The sequence below is a fragment of the Palaemon carinicauda genome, chromosome 2 (assembly GCF_036898095.1).
Source record: "Palaemon carinicauda isolate YSFRI2023 chromosome 2, ASM3689809v2, whole genome shotgun sequence".
Classification (NCBI taxonomy): Eukaryota; Metazoa; Arthropoda; class Malacostraca; order Decapoda; family Palaemonidae; genus Palaemon; species Palaemon carinicauda.
The window spans coordinates 181,454,875-181,467,516 of NC_090726.1; the positions used below are offsets into that span (position 1 = coordinate 181,454,875).

At 42.1% G+C, this 12,642-nt stretch overlaps 1 pseudogene; it reads left to right on the forward strand.

Moving 5' to 3' along the window:
• The first annotated feature begins 10,964 nt into the window (after nucleotides 1–10,964).
• Nucleotides 10,965–12,150, forward strand: LOC137621511 (uncharacterized; annotated as a pseudogene).
• Nucleotides 12,151–12,642: the final 492 nt, after the last annotated feature.

Here is a 12,642-nt window from a genome sequence, read left to right on the forward strand (position 1 = left end):
TGGCCCCAACCCCAGAAGTATGCTCCCCAGTAAACAGATTAAGCTTTCGGTCCCGGGCTGGGATCGAACTGCTGCCATGTGAACGCTAAGCTAATGCATTACTAATAGGGAGCTAGTACACCAAATTTGTCTTATGTATCCAGTCGGGTATAGTTATCAAATTAGGTCTGTGATGTTATTTTCTATTGTTCAATACTTCATTAGCTGCCACCTTCTGATCTTCAGATACATTGTTACCGAAAGATTCAGTGATCTTTATGGGCTGTTTTAGAAGCCTTGTAATTACTTAGCTCATCAATCCCCTCACTTTTATTCTGCTCATTAATCGGAATTCTTTAGATAAACATCTTTATATGCAATTCAAGTTCCATGAAATCGAATAATTATTAAGAACATATGAACCATAAACAACATTAATAGAATGATAATCGTGTTCTTTTTGCCACTATCGAAACATCGTATTTCAATCCTATATCACTTATTAAGTGAAAAATTGCTTTGCTTATTCGTAGTACGTACATACATACATATACCAAGGCACTTCCCCCAATTTTGGGGGGTAGCCGACATCAACAAATGAAACAAAACAAAAAAAGGGGACCTCTACTCTCTACGTTCCTCCAGCCTAACAAGGGACTCAACCGAGTTCAGCTGGTACTGCTAGGGTGCCACAGCCCACCCTCCCACATTATCCACAACAGATGAAACTTCATAATGCTGAATCCCCTACTGCTGCTACCTCCGCGGTCATCTAAGGCATCGGAGGCAGAAGCAGGGCCTACCGGAACTGCGTCACAATCGCTCGCCTTTCATTCCTATTTCTAGTGCGCTCTCTTGCCTCTCTCACATCTATCCTCCTATCACCCAGAGCTTTCTTCACTCCATCCATCCACCCAAAGCTTAGCCTTCCTCTTGTACTTCTCCCATCAACTCTTACGTTCATCACCTTCTTTAGCAGACAGCCATTTTCCATTCTCTCAACATGGCCAAACCACCTCAACACATTCATATCCACTCTAGCTGCTAACTAATTTCTTACACTCGTTCTCACTCTCACCACTTAGTTCCTAACCCTATCTACTCGAGATACACCAGCCATACTCCTTAGACACTTCATCTCAAACACATTCAATTTCTGTCTCCAACAACTCCAATCCATACATCACAGTTGGTACAATCACTTTCTCATATAGAACTCTTTTTACATTCATGCCCAACCCTCTATTTTTTACTACTCCCTTAACTGCCCCCAACACTTTGCAACTTTCATTCACTCTCTGACGTACATCTGCTTCCACTCCACCATTTGCTGCAACAACAGACCCCAAGTACTTAAACTGATCCACTTCCTCAAGTAACTCTCCATTCAGCATGACATTCAACCTTGCACCACCTTCCCTTCTCGTACATCTCATAACCTTACTCTTACCCACATTAATTCTCAACTTCCTTCTCTCACACACTCTTCCAAATTCTGTCACTAATCGGCCAAGCTTCTCTTCTGTGTCTGCTACCAGTACAGTATCATCCGCAAACAACAACTAATTTACCTCCCATTCATGGCCATTCTCGTCTACCAGTTTTAATCCTCGTCCAAGCACTCGAGCATTCACCTCTCTCACCACTCCATCAACATACAAGTTAAACAACCACGGTGACATCACACATCCCTGTCTCAGCCCCACTCTCACCGGAAACCAATCACTCACTTCATTTCCTATCCTAACACATGCTTTACTACTTTTGCAGAAACTTTTCACTGCTTGCAACAACTTTCCACCAACTCCATATAACCTCATCACATTCCACATTGCTTCCCTATCAACTCTATCATACGCTTTCTCCAGATCCATAAACGCAACATACACCACCTTACCTTTTGCTAAATATTTCTCGCATATCTGCCTAACTGTAAAGATCTGATTCATACAACCCCTACCTCTTCTAAAACCACCCTGTATTTCTAAAATTGCATTCTCTGTTTTATCCTTGATCCTATTAATCATTACTCTACCATACACTTTCCAACTACGCTTAACAAACTAATACCTCTTCAATTACAACACTCATGCACATCTCCCTTACCCTTATACAGTGGTACAATACATGCACAAACCCAATCTACTGGTACCATTGACAACACAAAACACATATTAAACAATCTCACCAACCATTCAAGTACAGTCACACCCCCTCCCTTCAACATCTCAGCTCTCACACCATCCATACCAGACACTTTTCCTACTCTCGTTTCATCTAGTGCTCTCCTCACTTCATCTATTGTAATCTCTCTCTCATTCTCATCTCCCATCACTGGCACCTCAACACCTGCAACAGCAATTATATCTGCCTCCCTATTATCCTCAACATTCAGTAAACTTTCAAAATATTCCGCCCATCTTTTCCTTGTCTCCTCTCCTCTCGTAGTACGTACACAGTTAAAAATTTGCATTAACAAACGGTAAAATTCTTCTAGGATTTTTTCAGTTTAAAAACGGATATAAGAACAAAAGAACAAAGTATGGTAAAATTACGGTCGCTGAGAGCAGTATATTTTTACGGAGAATTTACCATTAAAAATACGGTTTTTTAACAGTGTAGGTCAAGAATGTTTTTGTAATTAATCGTATACATGTTCGTAAATCGAGCTACTTTCAGTTACATACTCTATTATTATTATTATTATTATTATTATTATTATTATTTAAGCTACAACCCCAGTTGGAAAATCTAGAGGCTATAAGACAAAGGGCTCCAATAGGGAAAAATAGCCCAGTGAGGAAAGCAAACAAGGAAATAAATTATCAACAAGAGAAGTAATAAACAATTGACATAAGAATGAAAAATTAAATTGATTATCCTAAATTAGAAACTAGATGCCTAGCTAGTGGACTAGCTAGTGGTTCTCATCATTGTCTTTTTCATATCGATTAGTAGATAAAATACTTACTTTTTACACCATCAACACCAATCGAATTCTCATTAGTATTTCTTTAATGACTTTCCTCCTCCAGATGATGAATCCTCTGATTCATTCAAGTGTTTCTCTCATCGATACTCCAAATATTTCCTTTACAATTCCACATTATTAATCATTCTGTATTCCTCCTTCAATGCTATGAACAAGAATCATTTCAGCTGTAATACTGAAGCTCTATTATGTTTAATCTGTATCAAAATAGAATTCCCCTGTAAGAGTAAATACTTCTTCGAGGAAAGTCTCTTTCAATTCTTAATTCGTCGTTTCATATATCATAAGATGCATTAGGGTTCCAGGTTTCCTTGTAATGAAAGATGAATTAGCTCAGAGAGAGAGAGAGAGAGAGAGAGAGAGAGAGAGAGAGAGAGAGAGAGAGAGAGAGAGACTAATGTGGTGAGGATTACTATTTTATGCTATACAATGTTTACAAGGGGAGATTAAATGCGGAAATTTCAACATATATATATATATAAATATATATATATATATATATATATATATATATATATATATATATATATATATATATATATATATAGATATAGATATATGTGTGTGTATATGTATACAGTATATATATATATATATATATATATATATATATATATATATATATATATATATATATATATATATATATATATATATATATATATATATATATATATATATATATATATATATATATATATATATACAATATATATATAGCCTATATATATACATATATATATATGTATACTGTGTATATATATATATATATATATATATATATATATATATACTATGTATATATATATATATATATATATATATATATATATACTGTGTATATATATATATATGTATATATATATATATATATATGTATATATATATATATACTATTAACGTCAATTTTCCTGCAACACCAACAGACTATTATTATTATTATTATTATTATTATTATTATTATTATTAGCTAAGCTGCAACGCTACTTGGAAAAGCATAAGTCCAAAGGCTCCAGCAGGGAAAGAATAGCCCAATGAGGAAAGGAAATAAGGAAATGAATAAAATATATGACAAGTAACGAACAATTAGATTATTTTTATAACAGTAACAACATTAAAACATGTTTTTCCTATATAAGATAAAAAGAGAGACTTGTGTCATAACAGAAAAACATTTAATTACATATTTAGAGAATGACGTACGTTATTATTATTATTATTATTATTATTATTATCATTATTATCATTATTATTATTATTATCATTATTATTATTATCATTAGTTGGAAAAACAGGATGCTATAAGACCAAGGACTCTAGCAGGGAAAAAAACTCAAGTGGGGAAAGGAAATAAGGGAATAAATAAACTATATGAGAATTATTGAACAATTAAAAAGAAAAAGTTTAAGAACAGTAACTGCATAAAAACAGATCTTTCACATATAAAACTACAAAGAGAGACTTAAGTCGGCCTATTCAACACAACAACATTTCCTTTTCTATTGAGAGAATGACGTAGGTATATCAACGGGACTGTGAGCATGCTGACTTTAGAATTCAACTGTAGGCCTACCAGTCCAAATTACGGACTGCCAAAGGAAGAGCCTGTGTTTTGCATAAAGTAGAACAGTCTTGAAATGATTTTAGAAACAAATAAACCAGTTCAAAGAAAACTAAGAGCAACACAGAAATCAAAGGAGAGCACACACGAGCAAATAAACATCTCTAGAGAACAGCACCAAAGTCAAGACCAGTTAAACCAACGCTTCAGGGCCGGGAAAGAGATGGAAGCCTCTTTGTTACCCGATTGTTTTAACGCTATGAATTTTGGAACTACCGGCCGGAGAATATGCTGACTTTTATTCTGAGAGGCGGAAGAAACCCATTCCACCGGATCATTCCACTTCTAACAAACGGCTTTACTTCTCTTCAATGGACAAAAGCACTCTGGAGGGACTCGGAAAGCCTGACAAGAAAATTAAGTTCTGTGGCTTGTAATACAATTACGGATAACATCGTGATATGATGCACTGGAACACTTTCTCCGCTTAATAATGAAATGAGAGATTGAAAGTACTTACGTTAAGCTCCTTGATGTCTATTTCTGGCGTAAGTGTTGCATTTTGACATTAATATGCTCTAAGAATAGAGAAAGCAAAAATGTAGGACTGAATATGAGTAAATGAATATGAGTAAAACTAAGATACTGTTCAAGTAAAATTCAAAGAGATGACAAATAAGAGTTATGGACGAACTTTTAGAGATTGTTTATGAATATACATACTTAGGATAGACAATAAGTGATTCTCCTGGACACGAGACCGAAATTAAAAGAAGGATAAGAATGTGATGGAGAGTTTTCAGTACACAAAATTAGAATATGAAAAGTCGAAGACCAATTTCTCTTGAGGAGAAAAAAAAATGAGTAATTAATCATATAGTCCTACCAGTTTTAACTTATGCATCAGAATCTTGGAGTCTTACTAAAGCCTTAGAACATAAACTATTAAAAACTTGGGGCTATGGAAAAAATAATGATGGGAATAACACTTAAAGACACAAAGAGAGCACCATGGATGCGAGAGCAAACTAAAGTAGAGGATATTCTAACATGAAAGAAAAAGGAATGGGCATGGGCAGGACATATAATGAGAATGACAAATAGCCAGGGCATGTAGTACAGTACGGTTTGTGACGGTGCCGAGTAAGGCTGTGAACTCAAAGGCAGGTTGGAAACGACTGAGTTATATTATTGTGGAACACTCTCCTTATATACAAAACCTCAAGGCAACAGGACATAACAAGTTCACAAGACAGACAATATTACAGAGGAAAAACCAGACATGAATTTTCATGTTCGTTTTAGTGCGAGGGAAGAGCGAAGATACAAGCATAATATATACAAAAGGAATTATGTACAATTGTGTGAAACACGGTTGGTACTTGGCTCCCCCCTAAAAATGACATACTGTACATGTTAAATAGGGCGCCCTGATCTAGAGAGGCGAACTGTAGGCGGGTCATCTGGCAGAAGATAAGCAGGTTTTAGACAATCAATGGAGACCCAGTCTTCTTGGCCCCGAATGTTTAGGAGGAATGCTTTCGGACTGCGTCGGATCACAAGGAAAGGGCCCGTGTAAGGGGGCGTTAGTGGTGGCTTGCTGGTGTCGTTGCGCAGGAAGACGTGCGTTGCAGAGTGCAATTCCGTTGGTATGTGATGATTCGCTGGGGGCTTGTAAGTCTGGCGGCACGGAGTAAATTTTCCCACGACGTGACGTATGCGCTGGAGATCGTCGGAGGATGTTGTAGAAGGAAAAAATTCGGCAGGGACGACCAACGGGTCGCCATACACCATTTCAGCTGCCAAGACGTCGAGGGCGTCTTTAGGAGTGGTCCTTAGTCCAAGGAGGACCCAGGGAAGCTGAGTAAACCAGTTGCAATCCTTGCAGCGGGACATCAAAGCTGCTTTGAGGGTGCGATGAAAAAGTTCAACCATTCCATTGGCAGCGGGGTTGTAGGCCGTTGTCTGATGTAGGGTGATGCCCAGGAGATTCGCTAATGACGTCCACAATTGAGAGGTGAAAGTGGTTCCCCTGTCAAAAGTAATATGCTCAGGGATACCAAATCTTGAAATCCATCCAGAGAGTAAGGCAGATGTACATGAGGCGGACGTTGCAGTTTCCATGGGAATGGCTTCAGGCCAACGAGTGGAGTGGTCGATGACGGTAAACAGGTAACGATGTCCTTGTGATGTGGGTAGGGGGCCTACAACGTCGACGTGAATGTGTGCGAAACGACGCTGAGGTTGAGGAAAGGTGCCCACTCCTGAATCCGTGTGTCGATGTACTTTGGAAGTTTGGCAAGAAGTACAGGTGCGGACCCAATCCTTAGCATCCTTAGAAATGCCGTGCCAAATGAACTTTGCCTTCAGCAGCTGTGCAGTAGAATGGCACGAGGGATGTGAAAGGCCGTGGATAAAATCAAACACCTGTCGGCGCATGGGAGCAGGAATCCAAGGTCGCGGTCTACCAGTACTGACGTCACAGAGGAGGGTGGTGTTGGAGTCTTCGAGGGGAAAATCTTCCCAACGGAGGGACGTGCAGGATGTCCTACAAGCTTGATACTCTGGATCCTGTCGTTGGGCTTCAGCCAGGGCGTTGTAATCCAATCCCAGTTGAACGGCAGCCAACGTGTTTCTTGACAGGGCATCGGCAACAGGATTCATTTTCCCAGGGACGTATTGGAGGGTGCAATTGTATTCAGCCACGGCGGAGAGATGTCGGCGTTGACGGGCGGACTAGGTGTCAGACTGTCGAGTGAAGGCGTGCACCAGAGGCACGTGGTCTGTGCGAATGACGAAGGGCGTACCTTCTAAGAAATGGCGAAAGTGACGGACAGCCAAGTGCACCGCCAGCAATTCTCGATCGAAGGTAGAATAACCCGATTCTGCCTTGGACAGTTTTCTGCTGAAGAAGGCCAATGGGCGGGGCGAGCCTTTGACCACCTGCTCAAGTACTGCACCAATAGCGACGTCGCTGGCATCGGTGGAGAGAAGGAGAGGGGCGTGTGGGATAGGAAAAGTGAGAGCCGCAGCAGTTGATAGGGCCTTCTTTGCATTGCAGAAGGCTGCTTCTTGAAGGGGACCCCACTTCAGGTCCTTTGGCTTGCCCTTGAGGGAGGCGTAGAGGGGAGCAAGAGTGGCGGCAATGGCTGGCAGAAAACGGTGATAATAGTTGATCATGCCCAAGAATTCCTGCAGAGCTTTGACGGTCGAGGGCGCGGGGAAATTCTGAACGGCTGCTACCTTCTCAGGGAGGGGGTGGACTCCTTTAGGAGTGATACGGTGCCCTAAGAACGACACTTCGTTGGCGCCAAAGGTACACTTGTCGTACCGGACTACAAGGCCATTTTGTTGCAGGCGGTCGAGCACGATGCGCAGGTGACGGAGGTGTTCCTCTTTTGAGGAGGAGAACACAAGTATGTCGTCCACATAACATACACAGAAAGGGAGGTCCCCTAAGATGCCATCCATGAGACGTTGAAACGTTGCCCCAGCATTACGAAGGCCAAAACAGGAGTAATTGAAGGTGTATGTGCCAAACGGAGTGGTGATGGCGGTCTTGGGGATGTCTTCTGGGTTCATAGGCACCTGATAATACCCCTTCAGGAGGTCGAGCGTAGAGAAAACCTTCGCTTTGTGCAGGTAGGAGGTTACATCGGCAATGTTTGGGAGGGGGTAGTGATCCAGTTCTGTTTGCATGTTCAGGCCGCCTGTAATCCCCGCACGGACGGAGGGAGCCGTCTTTCTTCAGAACGATGTGTAAGGGTGACGACCATGGGCTGGAGGCCTTTTGGCAAAGCCCATTTTCTCCATTTCGGCGAACGTCTGTTTGGCGGCTGCCAATCGTTCCGGTGCCAGACGTCTGAATTTTGCGAAGACTGGGGGTCCCGTCATCTTGATATGGTGATAAATACCGTGCTTGGCAGGAACCGTAGGCATTTGGCGAAGTTCTGGACGGAAAACTTCCGGGTACGACGTGAGGAGGTGGGCGTAGTCATCCGTGGGTGCGCTGATTTGGAGAGCAAGGTTAGAGGGGGCGGGTTGAAGAGGTGTCGACAAGTACGAGTCTGCGTTGACCAATCGTCGGTGGGCGACATCGACCAGAAGGTGGAAATGAGAGAGGAAATCCGCACCGAGGATTGGCATTGTGACTTCAGCAACGAGAAACTTCCAATTGAATTTACCGTTTCCGAATGATAATGTGAGGTTCTCGTAACCGTAGGTGGGTATCGCAGATCCGTTGGCATGTACCAAGCGGACGTCGGCAGATGTAGACAGACTACGTTGTGCCTTGAAGAGTTTCCTTGGCAAAAGAGAACGACAAGCACCCGTGTGTACCAAAAATCGCACGCCCGTTCCTGCATCCTGTAAAAAGAAAAGATTAGAAACATGGGAGGCCACCGCCACAAGCGATGGCCTACTTACACGTTTTTTGGCCACTGACAATCTTTGGCACATTTCTTCGCGGATACCCCAAATCTGAAGTGGTAGTAGCAAAACTGCGGCGGATGGGAGGTAGTAAGTGGCTGTAGAATTCGTTCGTTGGGGCGCGAGCGATTGGTGGGTGGTGGGCGGCTTTGTCGCCGCTTCGGCACATCAAGGGGTAGGCGTGTATGTCCTACGGCATTCATGTCAGCTTCGGTTGACGTTGAATAGGCATCCTCGTCGTCAGGGGTGGAGGCGTTGATGGAGGTCTTGAAGTGTCTGTCCATAAGGGCGTCGGCTTTGGTCATCAAGTCCTTTATGGGCAAACTATCGACATCAGGTATGGCAGCGCGTACAGGTTCAGGTAAACGGCGTATCCAAAGGGCACGGAGTAGGTTCTCCTCACGAGGAGAGCCGTCTGCGGCAGGTTGAAGGCGAGCAATACTGGTCATTTCCCTGAGGGCAAGCGAAGCCCTTTGGTCCCCCAACGGTTGTTGCGAGAGCTGAAAAAGCTTTGCTATACGGGCGGCTGGCGACGGCGAGTACTGCTGCAGAAGGTTTGTTTTGAGGGCGTCATACGCTATTGGGGTGTCTCCTTGTTCACAAAGCCAGTCGGATATTTCTGGGAAGGTGTCCTCGGGTATCGCCGCGAGAACATAATCCGCTTTGGTGGTTGAGCGAGTCACGCCCCTGATACGAAAGTGGACTTCAGCGAGTTGAAACCAAGCAAACGCTTCTCCGCTGGCGAACGGTGAAAGTTTCAATGGGGCGGCCGCGGCGCCAACTGCTGTAGTAGAGTCCGTCTCCGGCATAGTACCAACGATGGAGGGGCGAGGGAGGTGGGGGTGGAAGGCAGTGGGAGCGAGTCGACTTCCGGGGTCACCAATGTGACCGCGCCGAGTAAGGCTGTGAACTCAAAGGCAGGTTGGAAACGACTGAATTATATTATTGTGGAACACTCTCGTTATATACAAAACCTCAAGGCAACAGGACATAACAAGTTCACAAGACAGACAATATTACAGAGGAAAAACCAGACATGAATTTTCATGTTCGTTTTAGTGCGAGGGAAGAGCGAAGATACAAGTATAATATATACAAAAGGAATCATGTACAATTGTGTGAAACACGGTTGGTACAGGTTCGGTACGATATTACGGTACAGTACGGTTTTTTGGGGGATGTAAGTACAGTTCGATATTACGGTACGATATTTTCCTTCGAGTTCGGTACTGTACGAAAGTACAATTTTTTTTTTTTCCGGACTTAATCGTACCATTTCCGTACCAAATTCAGATAGGTGTCGCAAGCAGCCAAACCCGGCCCCCCGCCGCCCAACCACCCAGGGTCACACACCTGGTTGACTTGGGCGGTGACTCACCGCCCAAGTCAACCAGGTGTGTGACCATAAAGGATTAGCAGAGGTCTTCTCACTGGGGTGTTAATTAAAGCATATCCCCTTGGGGTTTGCCCCGGCAGCCGTCAAAGCAAAGCAAAGCCAGCTCAGGTGAGAAGACTACCCTGGCCTTGACCCAGCCTTGACACACGTGACAACGCATTTATAACCCCTCCAAGCCTCCATTCATCATCATTCATCAGTCAGTACTGGGTCTGCACACTCACTACATCAGCTCAGGTCAGGACACTAACGCCGTCGTGAGGACACTGAGGCCTGCTGATTGATGCCCGAAAGACTGCCGCTACACTCTGCTTTTGTGCTACGGAGGCAATACTCAGTAGAGAAGCTTGATCATACATAAGGTAAGACTCGAATGATGTTCTCTTCCCTATTTAAAGAATTCAAGCAAAATTATAATAGTTTTGAGAGAGAGAGAGAGAGAGAGAGAGAGAGATTTTGTGTGCAAGCCATGAGAGAGAGAGAGAGAGAGAGAGAGAGAGAGAGAGAGAGAGAGAGAGAGAGAATTTTTTTTTAGTGTGCAAGCCAGGAGCACATTTTTTTCGTTTTTAAATCTAATATGCTACTTTTTTGTCTTACAGATTCTCACAATGGGTCGGCACCGAGAGTTTGTTGGTGTTGAGCTCTTCTCCATTACGAAGAATTCAGCAAGTTGCCTCGTGTCTGGATGTGGTTACTCATACACACTGAAGCCCGGCGCAGAACTTCACTCAAAGCCGATATGTGATCACCTGAAAAGACGACATGCGGAGGAATATAAGAAACTCCTGGACAATGCCAAAAACATTGCGTCTAGGAAACGGGAGAGAGAAAATATATCTAATTATTTTGTCAGTACGATTAGCGAAGATTCGTGTGCAAAAAGAAAGAAAACGGAAGTGATAGAATATGCAATGAATAAGCAAGAGATGCAGGGACTTGTCGTTGAAGCAGTTACTGTCAATGGATTGCCCTTGTCTGTTTTTGAGAAAACAGCCATGTCAAAGCTTATGGGTCCCATTGCAAACAAGCTTGGTGTGTAATTAAGTCAAAGAGCTGTTCGGTCTCTGACTCTTGAAGCCGCAGAAAAAAAAAAAAAAAAAAAAAAAAAAACATGAGTTAAGGACTGAGTTCGATAAGCGCTTGGTTTGTGTGAAGTTAGATCTCTGCCCCCGACGTGGGCGTCATTTCCTTGGAATGAACGTGCAGTCTGATATCAATGGCAAATTGAAGGTAGTGACAGCCTCCGTAAAGGAAATGACACAAAGGGCAACAGCTGAAGAGATCAAATCAGTTTTGCTAGCTTGTTTGAATAAGATTGGAATACAAGAAAAACAAATTTACTCTTTAACCACAGATAACGGATCAAACGTAATCAAACTAGGAAAACTGATGCAGAGTGATACACGGGTGAAGGAAGGAAACAGTGAAGAAATTTTGAGTGACAGTGAAGAAAACGATGATGAACAAGTATTGGAAGCTGCTGAAAATAAGTTAGATGACTTAGTAAATGACATTCACTTAGGAGCTAAAAGTGTTACATCTGTAAGGTGCGCTTTACACACCATGCAACTCTGTGTGCATGATGTTCTGAAAACAGACAGTGTAAAACATATCTTATGTAGGGTGCGGAAAGTGGTGAATAAGACGCATACACAAAATATGCGCTTAATATTCAAGAACAGCTCCATATCACTTCCAAAACTAGACTGTGAGACAAGATGGGGCTCAACGTATGATATGTTGGACAGTGTCCTTGAAAAAAAAGTTATTCTTGAACCAAATTGGCCTAGCTAATGACTCTTTACTTATTTTAGAGGAAGATTGGGAGAAAATAAGTGACATAACAGAAGCTCTGAAACCACTCCGTGAGGCTACATGTGCACTACAGATGAAAAATCTCACAGCTGGAGAATTCCTTGCTCAGTGGGTTAAGTGCAAAGTTGTTTCTATGTATATTACTCCTCTACCTAGTACCTACTGATGACTAACATGACACAGCTACTGGCGGAATGCAGTACTGTTGAGAAAAGGAATATTAGACCAATTGAGAAGCTCAATTATAAAATCAATGCTATTGAGGCAGCTTTAATCTTCAATGTAGTTATTATTAATAATAACACGTGTGCTTATTACAAACAATTATTACTGCTAATGTTCCATTACCCATTAGATTTCCATTTTATTTAACCATATCAATCACACGAAATGAAATTGAAATGTAAATCGAGATCAAGTTCAGATAAAAAGAGAATGTGATATTTTGAAAAATTTCTCTTCCATCATTTG